This window comes from Acanthopagrus latus, chromosome 7 (assembly GCF_904848185.1).
Source record: "Acanthopagrus latus isolate v.2019 chromosome 7, fAcaLat1.1, whole genome shotgun sequence".
Lineage (NCBI taxonomy): Eukaryota > Metazoa > Chordata > Actinopteri > Spariformes > Sparidae > Acanthopagrus > Acanthopagrus latus.
The window spans coordinates 14,815,053-14,840,223 of NC_051045.1; the positions used below are offsets into that span (position 1 = coordinate 14,815,053).

General features: G+C 39.5%; 1 protein-coding gene across 7 annotated transcripts in view; it reads right to left on the minus strand.

Moving 5' to 3' along the window:
• The window catches only part of LOC119022525 (homeobox protein Hox-C10a-like), a 143,723-nt gene that overhangs the window by 112,535 nt on the left and 6,017 nt on the right, over positions 1-25,171 (minus strand). For 5 of the 7 annotated variants that reach the window (XR_005075961.1, XR_005075964.1, XR_005075962.1 and 2 more), the window contains exon 3: positions 19,481-19,647. The exons of the other annotated variants lie outside the window; for them this stretch is intronic. The gene's annotated coding sequence lies outside the window, so the exon portion shown is untranslated. The remainder of the gene's footprint in view (positions 1-19,480; positions 19,648-25,171) is intronic. 7 annotated transcript variants of the gene reach the window in all.

The following is a 25,171-nucleotide window of genomic DNA, read 5'->3' on the forward strand; positions in this document are numbered from 1 at the left end:
AATCATGTAACACAATGCTGCATTTTAAGTTGATTGCATGCAGTACAATGGTACAACGCCAAAAATTATTTTATACCAAAAAAATACCCAATAGATGACAAAAAGTCAGGACTATCTTAAATTAAATATCTTCTGGCTTTTTCAGTATAGTACATTTTATCACTGAAGTGTTTCCACTGAGCCCTGACAGCAGGGGGTAACGATGCTGATCCAACATTATTATGGTTCTGCTAGACAGCAGAACTGAGCCCGGAAGGTCCCCGCCTACCAATGTGCTGCCACAGCAAAATGACTGACTCAACATATGTAGCCATACAGTCAACTAAAGTGAAGCATCATTTTTAAAAAGTGTGCTACATTCGAATTTCACAGTTTTTTTTGGTTCTCTGTAAAGATTCTGATGGTGTGAATTCAATTTTGTGTTTCACTGCTGGGTTTCTGTACAAATGTCTATCTAACAAATAGGGGCTTTGCTGTTTTCTCATCGCTCCTTTCTTCTGTGTCATCAGAGCTGTAATAGTGCCCTTTTAGTGTCAACTGATCATGCAAAATTGAATAATTTTAATGTGAGGAAGCCAGGAGGAGCACTACCTCAGCCAGAGGTCAACCAAATAATTGTTTCTGCCGATTAATCGGAGCCGATCAGACCTCTTACTAACTATTGGCATCAACAAAATTTGGCTCAGATAGAAGCCAAAGGCTGCACAGCCTCCACCAGTCACACAGGGACGTACATCACAGATTCATACTTTTACACATTTCTAAGTATTTATGACTTGGAGTTAGATGTTTAGATATCCAGATTTATTCATTTAGGTAAGTAATTCTTGGACTTAGATGTTCACTTCAACATTTCTCCATTTGCTAATACAGTCAAAGTTTATTTCCCCACAGTGTCTATTTTATTTATTTATTTATTTTCGCAGGAGCCGTGATATTGGCCAATTCATCGGCCATCAGCTTTTTCCAGATCCAAACTGATTACATCAGCCTTTAAAAATCCACACCGCACAACCTCTATAGTCTTAGCAAGTGACCGCTAATTCTTTTTTCAGTCTCAACTGACCAGTCGGACCAGACTGGAGTATCTCAACAACTATTTGATGCCATGACATTTCCTACAGACATTCATGGTCTCCAGAAGATAAAGCCTACTAACTCTGGTTAGATTGAATCCAAATGACGCAATAACTTTGCATTCAGCACAACAAAGAAAAAGTCAAATATTGTATTTATCGAGTGATACATCTCAGCCTCTACTGGAATGATTCACATAAAGGTCTATACAAACATTCATGGATCCCAGCCAATTAATTCTAATGTTAATACATTTGGGGATCCACTGCTGTTTCCTCTAGCGTCACCATTACAATCATATTTGTGATTCTGAGAGCCTGACAAGGCGACTTGTGATCTACTATGCTGGCTTCAGACCAAATCAGGTGTTGCAGCAACAAGCACATGGTTGTGCTGCCTTTTGGGACGACACAGCTGGGAGGCAATCATTGTTTGGTCAATGAAGTCCAGGTGGATGTCACCTGGTGTGCAGCTCCTAGTTTGACTCCTAGCTAATGAGCAAGAACTCTTTCCAAAAGGTTTGTTTAAGGCATACTAACTATTTCTCCTTCCCTGCTGGCGCAGCCCTTCTGAGAGCACAATGTTGTTTAATACACCCAAGCAAGATAATAAACACTTGACCCCTATATATGTCTTTTTGGTCTATGACGGTATCCGTTTCACAAGGATTCTAAACATGTCATGTCAACCTAGTGTTCAGAATGAAGAGCAATAATCAAATGATAAGTCACTAAAGCTTGATGTGGGCTTACATTTCTCCAAAAGTTAATTCTGTTTAAATTTTTGCTGCAAGGTCACTACTTTTTATTTTTTCCGGCAGCCTTTGCAGTCCACACCAATGCAGCCTAAACACACTACTCAAAATTCTAAATAAAGGGGAGGACTGGCATCTACGCAGTAGTGCCTGGGATGGTCTATTTAAGGCAACAGGCTGCCAGCTCTGTTTAAAATTGCTCTACATCTAAATTTAAATTTGTTTCTGTCATTTTCAGTTTAAATTCCACAAAGGAGAAATGCTAGAAAAGATGCAGCCACAAGTGGATCATGAGAAACTGCCAGCAGCTTTGGGTGATGCTCAGAACCCCTCTGGTCATACAAGTCCAAAAAATGATTTACAAGCATTCCCAGTGATAAATTTGTTTATGCTGCAACAGGCTATATTTTCATGTTATTCTGGTCAATAGATACACTCTTACAAACCAAGAGGAGCTTGTTATCTTATATGAGCGTTTTCCAATCTGCCACCCCATCATTCCCCATTGTCGTTTCATATCTGTGTGCTGATAGCAGTTGTGCTCTGTGATATTCTTTTTAATTTGCTTCAGAAGTGCTCAAAAGGCTTTGCTCTACTTTGGTTGCAACATCTGTCCCATAAAAATAATCAAGCATTAAATCCAGAGATGATCACTCTTTAATCTCAATTGTTTCCTCTACAGTGTAGGATTTTGCCAAGAACTCATAAATACCAACTTTGCAAAAAGAGATAAAATTATAAGACAATTTATCCAATAGTATTTCACAAAAAAATAATTGGCAACCATTTTGATTATCCATAAACCTTTTAAGGGATTTTACAGTCAAATCTACAACATTTGCTGATTCCAACTAAGGATATATTATTAATACAGCAAAACGGTCAGGTGCAACATCCAAATCGCAGAAGCTATATATATATATTTTTTTTTGTAAAAGATAAAATGGGTAACATCATATCATTAGAAATGATGCACTGTGGTGCTAAAGTTATACCTTGTCCTACAAATCATATCTTCCATATGTGAAGATGTATGTTTGGTGCAGACCCCCATGAAAATCTCATCAACATTTTATTATCATATTGAGTGAAAATCAACTGCAAAAATTACCATTCTACTAAAATTGTGACTCATATTGCTACTGCAATATCTGTCAATTTTGTTCATAAATTTTAAGCCCTAGTTCCAATGGTCAAATTAGAAAAATCTGAATGTGCCACCATGGGCCCCCAGGCACTTTCAATTTTCTAACATTTTAGCTTCAGTCTTTTTGTTATAAGATCAGCAGGATTACACAGTAAATGGTGAATGGAGGATGAGTCTTGGCCAAGAACAGGCTGCTTTAAGTTTTAGTGTGGGTCTGATTAAAGGGACAGACTCTGGAATATTTCTCACTTCCTTTAACATATCGAAAGACAGAGTTTTTTTCGGCCATTTTAGTTAAATAGAAGAAGAATAGAATAGTAGAATAGATAGATCTACATGGGAGAAAAAAACAGGCATATTTAGGTGGCGAGTATCTATGAGTGAGTACAAGAGGGTATTGTTGGGTCTTGGTGGAGGTATGTGCCATTCTAGTTGCACGTATTTTATGTGTATCAGTCTTCCAGTACACCACTTACAATCGTCCATGTTAAAATGTCCTCATACAGCCTCAACAAAAGCCCATTTTCACAACTGTGCTGCCTCTAGTGATCACAGCCAACAGCCTTTTGTATCTGATTCTACAGGAAAGGCGAGAGCCCCGCTGTTGAAGCAATACTTTGTAATGGTATTAGGAGGGCTATAAAAGTGTCAGAGCCCTGTAAACAGGCAATCAGAGAGTGAGCCATAGACTGTTGCTTTTGCAGGCATCAATCACTAAGTAATGTATATGAAGTCTGAAAAAACTGTTGGGCATTTGACATAATGTGATAGGTCCTCTTTGTGTGGGATTACTAAACAGTAACACTTAAAAGTACTTTTATAAAAAATACACAAGCATTTATGTTCAAAACTGAACAGAAATAAGATAAACCTACAAGACGTTGGCATGAAATTCAAAAGAAAACTTTTAAACTGTCATCTACATTTTTCTCTGCATTCCATTGCCTACTGCACTGCATTTATGTAACATCATAGCTATGGAAATCAATTTGATTCATGCAGCAATTCTAAAAGTAAAATCATGGCTATACTTCTACCTCAGCAGTTTGGGTATGAAATGATGACAACGCAATGACATTACTTCAAATCTCTAATGGACATTTATTTTAAACATACTAAGCAGTATAACCATTTTCAAACTGCAAAGAATTTAGCAAATTAATCTTTTTTTGGTAGTTGAGAGATGACAGAAAATGAGGCAAAAGTGAGAAGGGAATCATATGCAACATTCAAATCAGGGTGGTGTAAAGTATGCTAACTAAGCCACCATGAACCCCCAGTAATGGCGGTTACTGGGCTATCACTATATTGAGATAAAAAAAAGTTACTACTACTACTACTACTGAAATGGTTATTTGCGTGCATTCATTGCAGGGACTTTGAATAGCTTTTTTTAACATCCCAAACAAATGGCCTTAAAATAATACTGTAATAATTTTAGGAGGTATTGTGAAATGTATCGAGATATACATCTCTATTTTTGGAAATGTCCTCAAAAGCACTTCATTAACGTAAGGACTTGGCAGCAAAATAAAAAATATGACAATATTTTTTACCACATACCTTGATATTGATATTGTGACAATATTGTAAGTATGACTACTGATATTCACAAAATAATAACACAATAACAATCTTTAAAAAAAATAAATCATCCTTAATGTGGATATATGACTAAGGCAAAGGGTAAAGGGTTAAGTATTACAACAAGGAGAACAGTCTGTTAATATATAGTGACTATTAGGAACTTTCACTTTTCGTTGATTCTGGCACCCCTTTGGACAAAAGTGGTACGATCTGATGTAAAGCTCTTTACTAGGAGGTGATGCCAGTGCATGCATTTGTTTTGGAAGCAAGTGAAAGAGAGACTGCAGGACGGATCGCGATGAGGTAATGTATTTGTATGTGATTTTATATGTGATATAGGATAATACCAATAATACCATTAACTGTTAATAATAGTTAAAAGTTAATAACTATATAAAAAGTACTTTCACTGATGGTCTCATGTGCTGTTACAGGTAATTTATAATCACCAGAAGAATCATGACATTGTTTCATAAACACTTATACCTTCCTCATAGTCACTTTAAGAAAATTACATTGCTTACTATATTGTACTTAAATCACAATACAACAACATCCAAAATCTAAGACAATATATTGTGTCATATAATACTAAAGATATAACATTGAATCACTGCCAAGCCCCAATGGATAGCTATGAAAGTTTGTACAGATATTTAAAGTACCCGATTCCCTTACTTTTCCTCTAGTGCTACCATTAAATTGATATTTTTGGTTTTAATAAAATACGGACTTTGAAATGGAGTGCCTTGACATTTGCTACAGACTTCTATAGGGATTTTTTTTTCTCATTTTCTTTAATATTGCAAGATTTGACATTTTCCTTGATTTCACAAAGAATAATGTAAAGATCCTGATTTTCTTTTTTAATTAGGCATACTTAGATGGCTGCTATCCATGAGTTAGTACAATTTGAAGCAGATCCAAATAAAAACCCAGATCTAGCGTATCAAAATGTGTTTAATTTGATACTGGATCAGGCTAGATTGAATTATAAGGAATTGTTGGGCCTTGCCGGAGGTTTGCGCTCTACAGAGTGCCATTCCAGCATCTTAGATAATTGAGTTTCTTATCAAATACACACCAAAACAACATTCCCATCAGACTTAGCTGTACTTTCTGTTAAGCTCAAATTAACAAACATTAGCATGCTGCCACACTAAATTAAGATGATGAAAATGGTCAACATTTTATGTCAGCATGTTAGTTCTGTCACTGTCAGCCATTAAGCCTGCTGTTGTGAGCTTTAGCCCACAGCCCTGCTGTGTCTAAATATAGCCTCACAGATCCTTTAGCATTGCTGTAGACTCTTAGTGTTGTCAATGAATGAGGAAACATACGACCAGTTTATGAGGCAAGGGAGATACTAGAACTTGGAATAGAAGTGCTTTACTATTCTGTAGCGCTTGTGCTACCTCCAGTTGTGTAAATGATTTGTGTGCTTCCTGCTGTTCTGACTCAGTGTGCAGTACAGCTTCCTTCCTTTGTCTTTCTGAGCATGAAGAGGCAGGGTTTGCTGACTCAACGTCTTCTAAGGTATGGGTGACAAACAAGGGTTTGACAGATTTTAGACCACCCAAAACATTATTAAATCTATAAACAGTTGACTGAGCTACTGCACCTACGAAAAAGTAGCATGCAATAAATAATTGTGAAACTATCCATGCAATGTATGGCATAAGGCATAAAATAGCTAAAACTATGTCATACTCCTGTGGTATATTTCCTTTGTGTCACCACTGCCCACCGATGGAAGAACTAATTAAATAACATAACAGTGTGTGGGAATGGTGGGTTGTCCACTCTTCTCGAAAGATGTTAAATGGTTGATCCTTGAACAAGTCCCTTACAGTAAAGTGAAATGCAATAAAGATCACTGGGGCGGTATCCAATGGTCCCTGTGAGCTGCTTTAAATCAGCTTTGTTCATTTCTGCTCCTCTGTTGCTTTTGAAATACTACACATGTGCCATTTATGTTGGATTTTTCTCAGGTTTGTCCCTAAAATACACCAAATAAAATCACAATTTAGACAGATACTTTTTGCTTCATTCATCATTTCATTATTTCATATATGACACTGGAACACATCTCCTGGACTAATCAGTTGCATTTCATTTATTTGAACACTATGTAAGATCATAATATTTTGTCTTCAATTTTGGGAGCAAACTTGAAAAAAGGTGCATGTCAGATGTTATCTTATGACAGTGGTTCTGACCATCTAACAAAGGAGGATCTGAGGGGAAAAAGGATTGACATAACATGTTAACCTTGCTTGGGATGAACAATGACTGAGGAATTGCTACACCTTTGTAATATTTTGATTTTAATAAAGGCTTCTTGTTTGCTCGATGATGTGATCTGGTGAATCAAAGATCCTTAGCTGTGGATACTGCATCATTTTTGGATGTCGCATGAAGAACAAATGCATCGCATGATGCAATAATTGAGGTTCATAATAAATAATAAATAAATAATTGAGGTCAGGAAAGTTTGTACTCAATTTCAGGACATTATCCACAACAATGTGACAGTGAATATTCTCTCCTAATAATACTAAGTGTCTACATGGTAGCAGCTCTGTGAGGCTGCACTTGTATGCAGTGGTGGATTGAACTCATCGCTACTGTCAGCATGCTAACATGCTCACAAATGACAATACTGGTATGCTGATGATAAGCAATGAGTTAATCACATTTTTCATCATAGTTTAAAGTGTCAGCATGCCAACATCCGCCAATTAGAACTAAACAAATTAAAGCTGAGCCTGGTCCGAATGCCTATAGTTCTGTGAGTATTTAGTCATAAACCAGAATACTGACCAAATGCAGGTACTAGAAAATAAGATGTTTTTAACAATTTCCTGGTAACCCATTTTTGAGAATTTTCACTTATACCACAAATGTGAACCTCATTTTGGTGTGAGATGGAAATCCCTAAAGTCATTATGATTCATTACCTGGACACCATGGATACCTTTATCACATTTCATGGCAATCCATCAACAGCTGTCAAGACATTTCACAAAGAAACAAAAATGCCAACCCGCTGATGGTGCTGGAGGTAAAACGTGGGGCTGTCATTTCAAACTGATCTCACAGGATTATATTAGTTGGTTTTTATCCTAAACATGTGGATTCAGATTTTGTAATCCCATTATTAATATAATCCAGACAAAATTATGCATTTGGGCATTTAGATTAATTTGATGACAAAATACAGGATAGTTTGAGGCAACAAATAGCCCAGGCTTCCCTTCTTGCAGATATTGTTACCCAAGATGTCCATTACATATCAACTGTAAACTGAATGTCCTCTTTAAAAGTGAGTGTTTAGTTCTAAGAGAACCAAGTAATGACTAAATGGAAAGTGTGGCAAAATATGGTTAGGCCATATTTCTTCCTGAAAACACCAGGAAGAACAGCTGTACATAGATGGAACAAATGCAAATGGAAATCATTTCTCCAAGTCTAATTTCACAGAATTGTGACTTGTTTGTATCATCAAACATATTTGTGGTCACACAGTAGGCAAACACAGACAACAGGAATGCAGGGTGCAAACACGGTTTTAATGGTGCTTTTTATTGTTTAATTAGGCAACAACGCCACAACTTTGGTCACAGGCCTGAATCTGAAGCAAACTTCTTCTTTAACAGCTGTATTCTTAGCGGTGTCTCTTGCTGCTGACTGGTCTGTCTAGAAGCAGTGTTAGCCCTCTCACTGAGTTGGGAGTTGGCCTGCCCAACCTGAAGGAAACTAAATATTTTATTTACCAGCAACCAGTCTGCCATTGTTAGCAAAGCAGAGGTCACCGATGATGTGAATTGTACCATCACTGCTATAAAGGTTTATTTAGCGCAATATAATGTTTTTCTCTTTGTATGTTATGATGCCGCACTGTGTTTTCAATGTTAAACGTATTTATTGAAATGCTGTAATGTCAGTAAAGGCTCATTAATTAATCTGTGCAGAATATTTGCTTCACTAAGTATTGTGGTTACTCCGCAACAGCTGCTGTTTGTATTCACAGTTCCTAAATGTTTTATTTAATGCAAGTTATCTGATAGATATGCATATCTGTGTGTTGTGAAAGAGGGGCTAGCCAGCTGTGGTTAGCTTCAGTGCAGGTATATCATAGATTTGAACACGGTGAACCAATTAGTGTTTGTTTAAAGAATTAAATATACAATGAAATTCCGATTAATTCGACAGACCACCGCATACATCACCAAAGCTACTTAACTACTTAACACAGAAATCAATAGAACCAAGTTAGCATGACGCAAGAGGCAATGACGAGGAGACTGGGAAGATCTGAAACTCTTTTACTGGTCACACTGGTTTCACCATGATCTAACCAGCCAATGTTTTGAAAGGCTCAGTCAAAGGATCTGGATCATTCTGATACAGAGTCCAAGTTTTGAAATACTGCCGACAAGATCACCATAGTCAGTAAGATTCTTTTTCCGAGTAACTCAAATGCCTGTTCAAACTTTCACAGCAATCCATTGGATAGTTCTTGTGTTATTTTAATTAGTTACCAGAGTTACAGAGGTAAATCTCACTTCTGCATCTGTATGGTTAAAAAGTAGCAGTTTCAGTAGCCAGTGATCTTAGCTTGACATACATATGTCTAAGAGGGTCACTTTACCAGTCTTTATGCTAAACTAACAGGCTGCTGGCTCCAACTAGAGATTTAAAACATAGCAACACTTAAACGCTTGGCAAGAAGGCAGATACGCATTTTCCAAAATGCCAAACTGTTCCTCGAACTATGTTAATAATTTCAAGCTCTTGTATACATCTGCTTCTATAATGTGATATAGGGGATCAGACAGTGATATTTTAAGAATCATTTCTGAGCTGTGATATACAAAATCCAGTATACCAGCATGCAGATATGCAGCTATGTTAATAAATTCAAGGCTGTTTCACAGGTTAATAAAGTCAGAAGGGTAAGTATCATGATGAATAATATAGATACAATAATTCTATAGACATAGATTAGTTATTTGTGGCAATCTTCTGTTAGATAAGGTTCTATTATTCTGACCAAAATAGTCTGTTGTATTATTTAGGTATTAACACAAGAATATAATATCATCAATAACGTGTTTTTGTCAAGTCAAAGTCAAGTGACAAGCAGTGTCTGACTTAGTTAACCTTTTATGTTGACTGGCTTTGTGGTAATGACGGTGTGTGCATGTCAGTTTCTGGAGTGGATTAAGGTTCATATCAAAAGATTGCAAAATAAAAAAATCCCTTCTGACATAATGGAATCTAACATAATAGGAATCAGTACCTTGACAGTCACCTTTCATTCTTATCATGCAGTTCAGTCTTACAGAGGTGTAGACTATTGCAGGGTGGACAGTTAAGCTGTGCCACTAGAAGATCCTCACAAATGCACCAACAGACCCTCATATCACCATATGGGCTAGATGACAGTAGTGCCATTCTGACAAATGCATCTGTCCATCCAAGCAAGACTAAATTATATAGAAACCAATCAAGACGTGACAGGTTTACCCAACAAAGCCAGGCTGTATCAACCACACACTCATAGACACACACTGACAGACACAGACACAACACACAGACACAAAACACACCCACACACAGCAAGACGGCCATAAATGCACATAAGAGGACTCAGCCCAGCTGCAGTGAAAGCATAAATCAAGAAGATTGATTTCCGTGGTTTGATTGGTTTACAGTGCAGATGAACAGACATGCAGAGATAAAGAAAAATAGTTCAGATGGCTTGGTTAAACTCATTTTAAAGCCAAATACCCTAAATGGACCTTGTTTGGATTGTCAATTATAATACTTCATTTTGCTAAAAGCCAGCAAGATATGTTGTATTGGTGGACAATTATGAAAATCTGCTAAATAGTAATAAGCTAATGAAACTCAGATCCAAAATGTTCTAAATTGTGTCTCTCATTTAAAATGTGTTTCACTGTCTAACAACAATAAAAAACAAACCTGTGAATGATTTCAGGGGAATTATTAGTTGATGGGTAGATAATAGTTAAATATTAGAAAGAAAATCTGACATTTGAAAAAAGCCTACATTTTTGTTTATCCTTTGTCCATTATCAGTTCTGAAATCTGTGCGTCTAAAATGCAACTGCACTTTGAGAGAGGGGACCGACATGAGTCTGAAACACAGCACTGCTAAATATCTCACACTTTTACCTACGATGCATAGCCTATTGGATGGTTTTTGAAAGCTCTGTAAAGCACCTCTACTGAGGAGCAAGATATCGTCTCTTCGACTGCAGTGACTGGGCAAATGCGAAGAGATGGTGTTGTACCTGGAAAGAAGTCTTGGTAGCATAATATTTGACTGACACATACACGGGTAAAACATGGAATATGTGTTTTAGTACGTGTTCCCATTTCAAATTAGGTGTAACAAATATAACACAAAGCTCAGACTCCCGTTTTGGCTATATTATGAGTATTTATAGATATTTCATGAGCCATAGCTTTTCACAGTTTTTTCATCACATCGTAACTCAAAAATAAAGGTTGTCTTTACTAGACCTTTTACAATCAATAAACTGTTTTTTTAATCTTGTTTAACAGTCACTTACTGTCAGTTTTTGTATAAAGAACTTGTATAAAGGCTATAAATTTAGGAGTGAAATTTACTCCAATCGCTTGTTTTAACTTTCGGTGGGAGGTTGTCTGTTTATTTATGATTGGATTTGGCAGGGGTGCTTAAAGTTGTCCACAACAGCAACAGCAAAAGCTGTGAATCAGAATCACTTTGCGTGGTGCATCACTCTGGACTGCAACTGCTGTACCTCTGCAGAGTTAACCACTAACCGTCATTTGACAAGGTCTTTAATTCCCTTCATCTACGCAGTTTTCCCTCAACTTCACTGGGTTTTCCATGTCTGCATGAGCACACACCCATGTCTGGTGCCTTGATGTGTCCCTGTGAATAATTGCACAAGTGTATGCATACATCGTTGTCATAAAAGTCCTGCAAAAAGGAAAAGTATTATTTTACTCAGACCGCAAAACCCTGTGCCTTGTAGCGAAGAAAGGTGGAGCATAGTGCAGTTTTGTGTACTTATTTGGTCATGTGGGTGGAGTTCAAACTGCAAAACAGAAAAGGGTCTATTTTTCTGGTCTCTTTCTGACCGAATGGAGGGACTATGTCTCTGCACAACATGGCTTCACCAAGACTTTTTCCCTCCCACGTCAACGATTTTTCCATATTAATTATTCAGAAAAATGTTTCCTGTCTTTTTTGACACCTGTGAAGCAGTTCAACTTCTTGTTCCATTACGGCAAAGAGGGATACTACGTAATTAGACTTCATATGTTTCCAGTTACATATGCTGATGTCACTGTTTTTCACTACTGCCTTTCAACCTCTCCACCACCAACACTAACCATTTCAGAGCAACATGGAAGCCATTAGGTAGCCTCTAATGATATAGCCAGAAAGCCTGTATCACTATTTATTTCTGTCGAGGGACTGAATGGGTTAAATGTCAATCTCTATATATTGCAAATTGTCATGATGCGTACAAGTTTCCACCCAACTCTTAGTCAATCTGAAATGAGTCATAAACTGCAAGGGAATCGTAGAGCAATGTTGATCCTATGAACATTAATTCAAAGCTACTGTTGTCACTGAATATGTGTGACTTGTTCTGTCAGGTCTTGTGGATTTATTTGATAAGGTAACATCAAGTGAACATCTCTTAGTAACTATTGGTGTTTTGTGCATGTATTGGAGATTCTGCTTGTCTTAATCATTTTTCCTCCTGTCAAGCTTTGCTTAGGTACTGACATCTGGGCATTTATAGTGCTGGCAAGTAATGGCTGCTGGCTGAGGTTTAGCATACTTTGAGCCATACCTTAGAGGTCTAAGCAGGGGTTTGTTCAAATGGAGAGATATTCCAGCTCTAATTTAAGCAAAGTCTTGATGGAAGCCAACAGTTTCCCAGTTTGGACTGAACTGGCAACAACTATACATTTCACTGTGCAGAGATAATTTATTTTTCACTGTCAAAATGTAGCCAAATTGTGCAATATCCTTGTACTCACCAATATACTGTTCATAATAATATTAAACGGTGCAAATGCACATGGTGTACTTTACTATCAAACATGTATGTGTCACCTGACATGTTGCTTTGGGCTGACAAATTTAAGCTTGGTGGAGACAGTAAAACAACCTGTGTGCCACTGAGTACAATTAAGTACCTTTCAAGCTTATATATGATTATGACAGCGAACTGTTTTGAATCGCTTTGTAATTTGAGGTGTGAAGTTTTGAGAAATGATTCAGAAACAAAATATTAAACACACCTGCTCTTTTACCTTTGGAGATGGGGAGACAAAGTACTAAATTAAAAAAAAAAGAAAAGAAAAAAACAGTCTGCAATACAGTATAGCATTATAGCTTTTCTTAAGTTTATGCTTTCATTGTGTCCAGCCAGGTTCTGTATTTCATTCCACTGAGGAAATAAATGCTTAATGTTGAATAAAACTTTATTTTTGACAACACAGACAAGACCATAATTGTCACAAAGCTGTAGTTTACTTTATGTTTGCTGTTTGTTGGGTAAGTATAAAATCGCTCTTAACGGAATGAAAAGTCATACGCAGGCTCTCTACTCTTTTCCTCACTGTGGTGTCAATCATTGTGTCATCCCTGCAAGTGTATAGCATTACAATAAATATGTTTATAGCAAGACATAACATTTGACTGTAAATATGTCTTGGCCAGCACGCAAATAAATGGGTCGGCCAGTTGAGCACCATATGCAACTAATTATGAACTCTTTTTGTGTGTTTTAACAAGAAAATAAGGGAGGAGAGGAGAGATATAGAGGCATACATGACAGTTAATCTTCCATTATAGTCTTAGTTAAAGGGCCTTGCAATGTCTCCCTCATACACAAAAAAAAAATTAAGAAACACAATGAAGAGCAATGTGCCTCTTGACATGTAACACGGTGTTTAAGAGCTCAGCATGGGAGAAAGATGCTGCTATCCAACATAAATTACCGTATAAGCAGATACGGTTTCAGATTTAGCCTAAAATCTTTCCAAATCTCACTCCACCTCAATGAGAACACTTTCTGTCTGTAATCACTGGTACTGGCAGGGAGACTGCTGTGGTTATGACATGCAGCCAACATCTCAGGGAATGCACCAGTAAGAAATAATGGCTTAGCAAACTAGCTCTACTTTACGGCAACTGTTTCTATGTGCAACAAGTAACTAAACCCAAGTCAAAAATCAGTAATATTACAAACTCCATTTTGAGACTCCTTCTTTGGTGGCTGATTGAGTCATCTTTGGTCTTAAGAAACAAAAGACTTAAGGGTGAGCAATAAATCAATGCAGACCTCGTTTCCCCTGGGCTATTCAGCCACTTGGGGTGTAAAACGCTCAAAGGCAATGAGCACTTGAAAGTCTGGAGCTGCGGACAGATTCTGCCCAGCAATTATCCTGTCTGCGTGCCTCCTAAACACTGCATACCAGATATGTTTGGGCCTCTTCAGCAACAGTCCCAGTTATGGAGACACAGATGCTAATGACACCATATTTTCAGAGTTGCAGAGACAGAGGGCCTCTGGCCATCACTTCTAAAACACATGCCACACAGCCTGCACCACCCACACCACACAGACCTGTTATTGATGACCATTGACGGCTCTCCCCTTCACTCGACTCAGGGTGGCCGCCATAGGCAACAGAGCAGTAAATACAACTTGTCTCGGTAACGTAACATACTCATAACTGCTTTCCAGTTACCTGCACTTGTCTCGTTGGTGAGGACAGCTATCCTATGATGTGCTGATACAGTTTCTCTTCTCCTGGTAGAGTTGTGTTGTCTAAGACTTGGCGTTTCCTTTTTGGGCTTCCGCCCAGTAAGGAGCACACTGACAAGCACCTGTCACGTGGATTGATGTGTCCAGCTGGTAAGCATGCGGTGGGCTAAGATACACAGGAGCAGGAGCAGGAGCAGCGCACATTAAATCTGATGGCCAAAATGAGAGGGGTGTGGTTGAGGCCTGAGCAGAAGGTTTGAAGGTGATAGAGAGACGAAGTAAGATGGAGGGGTAGAAGAGAAGGAGGGGGTGGATCACTGAGAGAGAAGGTGACAGGAAGTGACTCTACCTTGGATACCTTCAAGGTGACTCAGTATGACAGAACATTCCCAAGGGTTTACTACTGCAAAGAGGGACCGACTGAGAGGGAGGGAGAGAGAGAGAGAATTTCAAGGTGCAAAAGCTCTTTGCAGATGTCCAAATACGCAGTAAATCACTCCTAGGACCTGAGGGTGCTCAAATGCTTTTTGACTGAATCTGTCTCGCAGCCCAGCGGCTCCAGAATGACTAAAACATTAACAGGAGTCTTCAGGGTAGCAGCGGCAGCCCACCCATCCCCCACTAGCGCCTGCACAATCCTAGGACTGTGCAAACATAAGGCCAAACCAAAATGGCCTCCATTCAGATGTTGTCCAAATGCACATTTTGTTTGAAACCAGGAGAATGCTTGAGTTGAGGATAGGCTTGTGCACAAACTATCTGTTTAGCTGTGTGTCCCCATTCCCATGAGTCATAAAGCTGCCCCTGGCATCTGAGTAGAGAGGTCTGTGTGTCGAGTTACAGGTGTTCTTTTTAACACGGTTGCTCGAGAAAAAAGAAAAAAAGAAAAAGGTTTATGACTTTTCTTCTATGGCGGGCTGAGGAAACAGAAGTGACATTGGGCTTGAAAACAAGTTTAAACCTAGGATGTAATCACCTTTATAGCACAAGAACAAATAGACCTACGCAGCATGCTATGCGACCATACTTCAGCAATCAACATACTTTTCTGCAAACACCCATTGAGCAAAAGCAGCAAACCTTTAATCAGACCGACCGTCAGAGTGCTAAGAGCGAGGAAACAAATTACTTGTGAATAAAAACAAAGCAATATTTAATCTAATCATGTTCTATTATAAACACATAAAGAGGGAAGCTGCTTCCAAAACTTCATCATTACTGGCCTGGAATCATCACTTGATTTTACTTTCTTTGGTTTAGAATAAAGGAAAAAACAAAACCATTTGGTGAATGTTCAGTAAGAAGTTTAGTGCAGCACCATTATTCAAATGTGCAATAACATTAATGTATCCATTTCTTATTGGTCATAAATGGGCCGAGTAGTGAAATGAGTAGTAGTGAAATGAATGAAATTCTTTCAACAGTTTTATGGGTAGAAAATTACAACTCCACATTTTGAATTCATTGAACTGTAACTGGCAAGCTTACTTTGGAGACTGAATAAATGTTCTTTTTATGTACACTGTTTAAACTTTTTGAATGCTTTAACATTAATGTGTTATAGTCTTAACTCTGCTTTTTTTCCCAGACATTGTCCTATAGATAAGATATTCTTCATGCCATCCCTCATTTTGCCTCCTCTGACCTCCAAATGGAAAATGACTGACATGATTTAATGCTAATGAAGAGAACATTAATATGGGATATAAACCAGTGAGTGCTTATAATTACAGCAGAACTATACCCCTGACTTTAAATAATTTCAATACATTAAGTAGGACTAATCTCAACGTTAACTCATCTAACATTACAAAGATATGCTTCATTTGCAACTTGCTTTCAATGTCTTCTGATAGAAGGACAGAAACAGCAATACTGCCACAAAGGGAGAAATGGAGATCTGCAGAGGCAGGACCTTCTGTGGCTCTGGGCTGCCTGCCTTGATGCGTGTGCTCGACTGCCCCCTGGCAGATAGGGCTGTCACTGCAGCAACATTTCATTAGAAAGGAAAACCACTCCCTTCAACAGAATATCCCAGAAAATGGTCCTGTGTCTTAAAAAAAATAGTCATATTTACCCTCCTTTAATGTCATCTGCATTGTTCTAGGAGGATCTAGGAGGATGCAGACCACCTAAAAAACCCCAGAGGCTTATCATTTATTTCAACTCTTTATGACACAAAGTCAAAAGAATTAGCCTCTGAATAAAAACATAGGTACTGACATAGCATATCTTTCAAAAACATACTTAAACTACTGCAATCTATACAAATAAAACTGATACTGACACATTTCCTTGTCTTTGGCATTGTGCAATAAAATATTATTATACCACCAGCCAGCTGAGATCAGCTTTCCTATTTCATTTAGATTTTTGGGCAATGCTTAGAAAGCTAAAGTTATATAACCGTATCAAAGACTACATACGCAGAGAGAACTGTTTCGATCTGTGCCAGGAATCAATGTGTATCAACTATACATGGGGTAAAATGCTCATTACTCTTATAGCAGTAACACCTATAGATACCAGTAGGTAAACAACAAATGTAAAGCAAAGCTCAGATACAGTACGCAAAAGATGATTGGCTAAACGTATTGAAAAAAAAATGCATGAGGACCCCACCGCTTGCAAAGTTAATACCTAGTTCTTTTTAAATATTAACCGCAGTTAGAGGGTGGGAAAGCTTAAACACAGTGGGGACAGTATATCTTTGTGACAGACCCTTTTACATAAAGCCTGCCTGTTCACTGGTACACTAGCCGTAATGCAGTAAGGTTAGATGTGTTGTTAAACTACCCTCTGTCACAAACACACACTGTGTGACTGAACTGCAGAGTAGCCCACCAAAACTGACGCTGTGGGAAATGGATACTGCATTACAGTACCGCAGTCTAACTAAGGGTGGCAGCACAGCCCCTGACACAAGACTTGACGAACTGTGATCACTGCCAGAGAGCATCTTTAATATCTGAACATGAAGCAGCATCACAGTGAACCACTTGATAGATGAACAGCAACTTTGATGAATGAAGTCAGCATTAAAACTTCATAAACTCATCAGTACTAGAACTATTAGCCCTTTACAATCAATCACCAGTCAAATCTCCTTGTTACCATTTTAGGTGAGAAATATAGCGTTGGTATTTCACTCCTTAAGGACCGCTCAGTAACACCTTCCTTTGATAAATGAAGAGAATATACTAGAAGGGCCACTGCAGATGAACATGCATCACTGCATCCATTTCGCAGTGCTTAAAGTCTGCTCAGTGCAGGATGACATCACTCAACAGAGATTACTGGAGCAGAACCAGAGCCTGTAAGCCTATTCAAATTAATTAACAAATGACCTTAGATTAAAGGGGGAGTCACAGATCAGACAATGAAGGCATTTATCAATTCAATCGGCAAGGGTACTCTCACATGATGCCTTAAATCTCTGCTCTGTGCTACAAGCCAACACTCCCTTATATTCACAAATAAGACATACACACTGTATTATATGTGAGTTAATATAAAAAATTTTTTAAAAAAAAACAGCTACAGGGTACTGCGTAATTTACTCTGCTCGCACAGCCGTTTCAATGCATACACTTGTATTAAAATGCCTTTGGATATAAAAGCATCACTGGTTGCTTTTCTATTTGGGCAGGAAAATTCCACAATAAAGAAGCAACCAGGAATCCTGTCACAGAGCTGTCTGATAAAGTGTGAAATAAGCGGTAGCCCAGATGGCATTTTCTTTTATTTCAAGAACAGACTATATCTGGACCATCTCAGAGAGACAAGTCAATCTCAAGGTTCGCTAATACAGTTCCATGGACAAGGGGATAAATCCCTGGTAGGCAACAAAAAGCAGATCAATAAAGAAAGCATGTAAACAAACCACAGTGGAAATGAAGTTGAGATGGATGGAGAGCAAGGTAGTGCGGGTGACCAGTAGTACTTCAAATAAAGCACACGGCCAGGGACTGAAAGAAGAATAAAGGGCAGAAAGCCAGGGGGACGGTCAGTGTGAGGAGCAGTGGGAGTGCAAATGAGGAGAGGGAGATGCACGGCCATGAAGGAGAGAAAGAGGGAGAGAGTGTGAGGGAGATGGGAGAAGCGAGAAAATGAGGGAGAGAGAAAAACGGTAGTGTAGAAGTGATTTATGCTAGTTGTATAATTTTCTACAACGCCCCCCTTCCCCTTCCCCTTCCCCTATGGCTCTCCTCCTTCCTCAATATCCAACCCTCCCACCAGGGTGTGCTCCTCCTCACTGTCACACCAAGGAACAGTCCCTGGCCACACCAGCCAGTGATTAAGATTCTGCCGTGATGCGACTGCAGCACTTCGCAAATGGAAGACTGGACATAATTTCCCTAAAATGCTGTTTTTTATCACCTATTTCCCCTTCATCAGCTTGCCGCACACGATTGATAGCTGATGGCACCTCTGACAACTTAACGTTTTTATGGCTAGATTTATGGGCTATCTGCTCCTCTCCTTTTACAGCTCAAACTCTGTAAAAATGCTTATTTCTCAGATAAGGAGAGGGAGGGTGTGTGTCTATGTGTATGGAATGGTATCACACCCAGCTAAATGTATGTATGAGAAAGACGGGCCCACCTCACTGCATTGCAGTCCAGATCAGTGCTAGGCTTCCAAGGCTTTATAGCGACTGAAATTACCTCTGCATAGCACCGTGGATTAAATAATACCTCTCTCTTCTGAGACAGCACACAACCAAAATCGTTCCCTTAGCAGCAAACATTTGCAGTCATCCCCTTTCGAGGAAATAGTAAACACTTAAAAAAAAACACAATCTTCTCTATGCATATAACATTTATTCATTTTAATTTCTTCTCTCCCAGATATCGGCCAATCAGGCACCGTTTTTAATCGGTTTCTCTAACATGTTTGACTTTTTCCTTTAGAAAATTGGCAAAGCTAGCTCGTTATCATTCACAGGTTAAGACAGGTTTGGCTAATTACACTGAAGTTAAGTTAGATGAGCAGTGAACACCTGAGTACTAACTGCCTTGTTGAGTGTGTGTGTGAGTGTCTGCACATGTTGATGCAAGTGAGAGGTTTTCAACGGGGGGGGGGGGGGGGTATGGGACTCACTCTCGGCTGCAGTGGAAGTGTGGCCACTGCAGGTTTCCCCCTCCCTCCCTGGTCAGATTTACCCCTCCCTCTCTGGTCAGATTTACAGCCAGTACGGTCTCCCAGTTAGCCTTCTCCTCTCCTCCACTGATGAGCCTGGCAGATCGCAGACAGACGCCCCGGGGGGACTGGAGTGTGACAGGGAATGGGGGAGGGGAGCAAGGAGAGGGAGAGAGAAAGAGTGAGGGAGAGAGATGTGAAGAGTAGGGGGGAGAAAGAGAGAAAGAACCAGTCTGATGAGATCAGTGATTCATAGACACCCAGGAGGACACACCCTGGAATGGGGTAATACCACACATGTTTTAACAGGGCTGGCCCATAATTCATTAGGGTTACCAAGGCTACAAGGAGCACCTTAGAAGAGAGGCCCTAGAAATCATCTCTGCATGTTGTTAGATGCAGCCCATATAAGAGAGGAGGGATTAATATTCAAGGCTACAGTATGCTCGCCTTTAGTGCAGAAGACCAATCTGTTGAGTGGAGAGAAGCAGTACATTTGATATCGGCACATTTCCACATCAAGTCACAGGTTGCTCTGAATTTTCCACACTCTTTCTTCTCTGCATCCGAGGAGGTTGTCAGGGGAAATTTTATGACACAAAATATGTTGCTGGAAAAAGTGCAGCTCTAATGTGCTTAAATAAAGCCATGTTCCCAGTGCAATAAACCCAGTATGGTGCTAACCTCTTCCAGAAAAAAAAAACATCTTTCATGTTGCCGGTACCACTGCGCCTTATACTTCATTACAAAAATACTAATCAGTGTGCACTATATGAAAAGCAAGTTGGACCTCACCTGAAACAAGAAGAGAATTACACACCATCTTTGTTTACAAAGCTTGCCCAGCCTTGATGCTTTGGTATATCATATCGCTTTATAAAATTAAAGTTACCAGACCAAATCTCAGTAGTAGATGACCCACGGATAAATGCTAAATCTGGAAAGACTGCCTTCCATTAAAGGATTTGAAATCTTTATGATCTCGTTGTGTGATTTTAAAATTTTATTTTTGGATTATCCAAGATGACTGTGATTATTCTTGTTATTCTTACTGCACTCGTGTATTTCTTGCAAAAGATCTTTTGACCTCATTGAGATGACCTGATTAAATAAAGATTATGATATTATATACATGTCTGCATAACACCCAAGTTTGTGAATTCACTGTAGTGAAGTAAACTTTGTCGTTCCTTACTGTAACAATCATTGGAAGACTTTTTCCATGAGGCCCTCAGCTCAGCTCCGGCTGGAGAGCTTTCGTACTCCGATTAATCTCTCTAATTGCTGCTGTTTTCTCTGTCTCAAGTTTTATAGGGGTGCAATGAACAGGTATGGTTTGATTGCGGCTTTGGAAAGCAGACACAGCTCATGTTGTTTCAATTAATTTTGGCGCAATTTGGAGCATCACGCTTTGGTTGACTTGAGTCAGAGTTCTCATTTCCATTTTCCGAAAGCAAGGCAGGATTATGCACAGGAGACCAGAGGACGATGATAGTAAACGAGGCCATTACAACCTTACTCAGCACCTGGGAGGTGCTATATGACTATTCTGCACTGAGGTTTATCATCACCTTGTTTCCTTGCACAGCGCCAGCCTGTTGACATCATACTGTGAAATTCTGGACACATGTGAAGTATTGAAACAAATACACAACTACCAGGTAACGACATGACCTCAGTGCAGTAAAACTCTTCATCATCTAAATACAATTTAATAGAAGCCTATTAATCACATAATGTAAAACATGGTCTCTTCTAAAAGGCCACAAACTAGGTTATCCATTGAAAAATGGTCTCTTTCTGATTAAGCAATCCCACTGCAAGAAAAGGGTGCCCAGTTTTCATAAATCACTTCAAACATACATGGCATTTGATTAGAACCCATTAGCAATGAGCAACAGTGTGTGTACAACGCGACTGTGGGGAGGCATGTGCGTGTGTCTCATCTCACATTTTCCATGGCCTGCTCTGTAGGATGTTCCTCATTAGTGTGAATATTAATGCGACCAGAAAGGGGGGAAAGAGGGTAAGAAAAATGTAAAAGGAATTTGGAAGAGCTTTTTAAAGGGGCCATTTCATCAGAATCGTTATTTTTTTGCGGTTCTCTGAAGGCTCGTAACCGGCGGTCTATGAAGAGAGACATGCCGCAGTGGGGCTTAATTTAAAACCAGAAAGGTCACTGCGCTAAGAAAGGTCCTAAGCTCAGCCAAAAATATAAAATGAGGAGGAGAAAGAGAAAGCAGTGGGGGAGGAGGAGTGGGCCAAGAAAGAGAGCAGAATGAAAGGAGATCAGAGGATGCCGATTGGGAAGGGGGGACCCAGGCGGGAGGAAACACGTTCAAGTAATTTGGAAAGACAGTGTTATGGAAGGGAGTACAAAAATGGAAAAATACTGAGGGAAGAGGGAAAGTGAGAGAGGATAATGAACAGAGCTGCAATTGAACTGGAACAGGCCGAACATCAAAACAGATGCAAGAGGTTTTTTGTTTACTTTAATGGTGTTTTTGCAAGTAATTTGTTATAATGGCCGACAATTTCAGGGAAAAACACTGCGTCCATACACAGTGAAGGATTGCCAATCTGTCCAACAATCTGTGTTGGCAGAAGAACAACCCTCCCCAAGCCTTTACTGCATTAGGCTCCCCATGCCTGGTACTGGACCAGAGTGCTAATGGTCAGATGGGAAATTAGCTTTGCCATATGCAACTCAGCACAGAAAAGGTACGACTCTGAATCCAAAATTTCTCCCCAGATCCATCTGTTAGGAAGAGATGACACTTGATTTGGCTGACAAACGCATGTCATGTGTCGGCCTTGTTAATAATACTAAAAAACAGTCACCCTCCCCCAGAGTATTACCTTACATTCCACAAACTAACATCCCTGTTTTCAATCACTTGTTTATCTATCAGCTCACTTTAATTGTCCACTGGGTTTTTTTGACTGCACCGCATTACATAAAATGCACACAGAAGCCTCATGGCAGCAGCGTGACAGCCCCTGATGTAAAGCCTCACGCTTTGCACAGATAAGACGGGTTCAATTTTAATGTTGCTAGCACACCGAGACGCACCAGGCTCACTTGTAAAACAGAATGCCCCCTTCGCTTGTAAACGCAGCAGCCCAAGAGGAGGAAAGAGATGGGGGGTTGGGCCAGCTGAGGTGGGGCTGAATTAAAAGGAGGAGAGGAATTCCACTTGTCCAACTCCTGCAATCCATCCAGTGGATCAATTTCTGCTCTCAAATTCCCAATCCATTCCCAATCTCTTTTAAAAACTAATACCCAATTCCAATCACAACTGCCGTAAAGCATATCTTGTAAAAGGTCATAGTGTGACCTCGGAGTTCTCTAAATTGGATGCTGGTTGGCCCACTTTCCCTTTGAAATACTGCACAGCCTGAAATAAAAACTGCCCTGTGCACAATCATACCACCAGTGGGGCCTGCAGCCAGCCCATCAGTAGGTGTTCATTTTGATGTGAAGTATCACAGCACGGAGGGTTTAACAAGATATTGGTTGTCTGTGTTGAGGGAAACAGGAACCTGAACTCAAACCTAAACTAGAGCATGGGGGCCCAGGAGTGATTTTGGGATAGGTGTGTGTATTTGCTCGCCATAGGCAGCAGCATGCCGGCATATAGTGGAGCATCTCTCCTGCAGCCAGCCAAGGGAACATATCAGATGGACGATCAAACACTAATCATTCCCTCACGGCCCATACCGAGTAAAGCTGTCATTAATTTTGCGGAATTACATCAAATCTGAGACATTCTTTATGTGGCCCACGGCCTGCAGACAGTTATACGACAGGGACTGCTGCGCTAAGCAGATGGGGCAGCTTGGCCGTGCATACTAAATACCACCGTCCCCCATTTCTCTATCTCCGCCCTCCCAACACTCTGCCCTCCTTCCTCTACTCTCGCTCCCTCTTTCTTTGTTTTCTACCCTTCTAATGCCTTTCCTTGACTACATGGTCATATAGCCCTCACTGATTACATCACTGCCCCCACAGCGAAAGGCGTTATCTGACCCTAAAAGCTCATATTGCTGTATGTAACTATATCCTTTATAGAAAATGCACAGACTGTTATTATTAAACGCTTGATCAAGAAACAAGGCACATCCTGCATTAATTTACTATGATGAGGAAATAAATTGTTTACTGACATAAATCTTGAATGTTTGCCTCTTGGATGTCGACAACTCTAACAGTTTACTTGCCTACACACAACAGAAGGTCATAATCCCATTTGAGGTTTCCTTGGCAACTGATTACTGCTGAAGGCAAGTTACAATTTATGACTAGTGACACATACCTGCCATTCCCTTTGAATGAGACATGTGGTACGCTATATTCAGACAGACCACCTCAGGTAATAAAACTGCAGTAGCACTCAGGGGCTATACCATTTTCTTATATTGAGAGGAATTCCAAGCCAGGCTGCTAGAAATCAGCAGACGACAGGGATTAAATTTGTGCGGAAAAGTACTACAACCGATAAATAAACAGCATGCTGAGCATTTTGTGCCAGAACAGTTGATAGTGGGGAGTTTTTAGAGCTTAGGAGTGTTGACATTAGCCCAGTTCACACTTCCCAAAGTTAAAAGAATAAATTCATATGGTGTGCATGTGTGTGCGTGTGCGTGCATTGAGGGTGGGTGGGGAGGTGGGGGGGTTATGGCAGACAGAGGAGCCATAACAGCAGGCAGTCAGGTCAAGATCAAGCAGTTTCATGGACAATCCACTTTCAGTCTAGTCTCTATTAGGGTGAAGCCTCACATTCCTCCCGCACGGCCATCTTCTCACTTCACACAACAGTGACGCTTCAAAGTCAAGGCTATCTGAGGTCTGCCGTAATGGCTTCTGGAAGAACAGTGTGACAAATCCCTGAACAATGACTGAAACAGCTAGTAGGATTCAAAGTATATGATTCATTTAAAAACAGGTCTTTCATAATCATGCATATCTGTTTTTATTAGTGGATAAATCAAATCATGATAGCTGATGCAGAAGCTAGACACCCACTGTGATTTTTGTTGCAGTTACAGCTGCAACAAAATAAAATTAAGAACCTGAACATCCTCACTATAAACCCACATGTAAACAATGCCTACTGAATAAGACAGTCTTTGCAGTACAACTGATTTAATTATCCAACTGCATAGAGAGCCACTATTTCCAGCACCACTCTGCTCACACAGGCTCAGCACACTATTAATCCACTTAAACACAATTTATAGGGTCTCAACATCGACTGTCCATTGGCATAAAATTACATGAAGCGTCCTTATAGTGTCTTCAACAGACTAAATTAGCCAAACTGGACTTACTAATTGAGGAGGAGTAAAGTACTACGTGACTGCATTGACTTGTCAGTGGGCAGAGATAAATAAGAAGGCTATGGAAATAAGGCTATCATCAATAACTGTAATAACATAGGATGAGCATTATTTAAGCGCCAGTTGCAAAGGCATGATAACCTTAAATCTTAAATACTATCTTTAATTCCCACTTTTATGATCTGGGATATTTCTTTCACTGAGTGCACTGCAATGGAGATTTTTTTTTTTTTTAAACTACGTTCATTATCAGTTCTAATCAACATTTAAATTCAAATCTGATCTTGTTCACATCTAATTAAAAAGCCAATG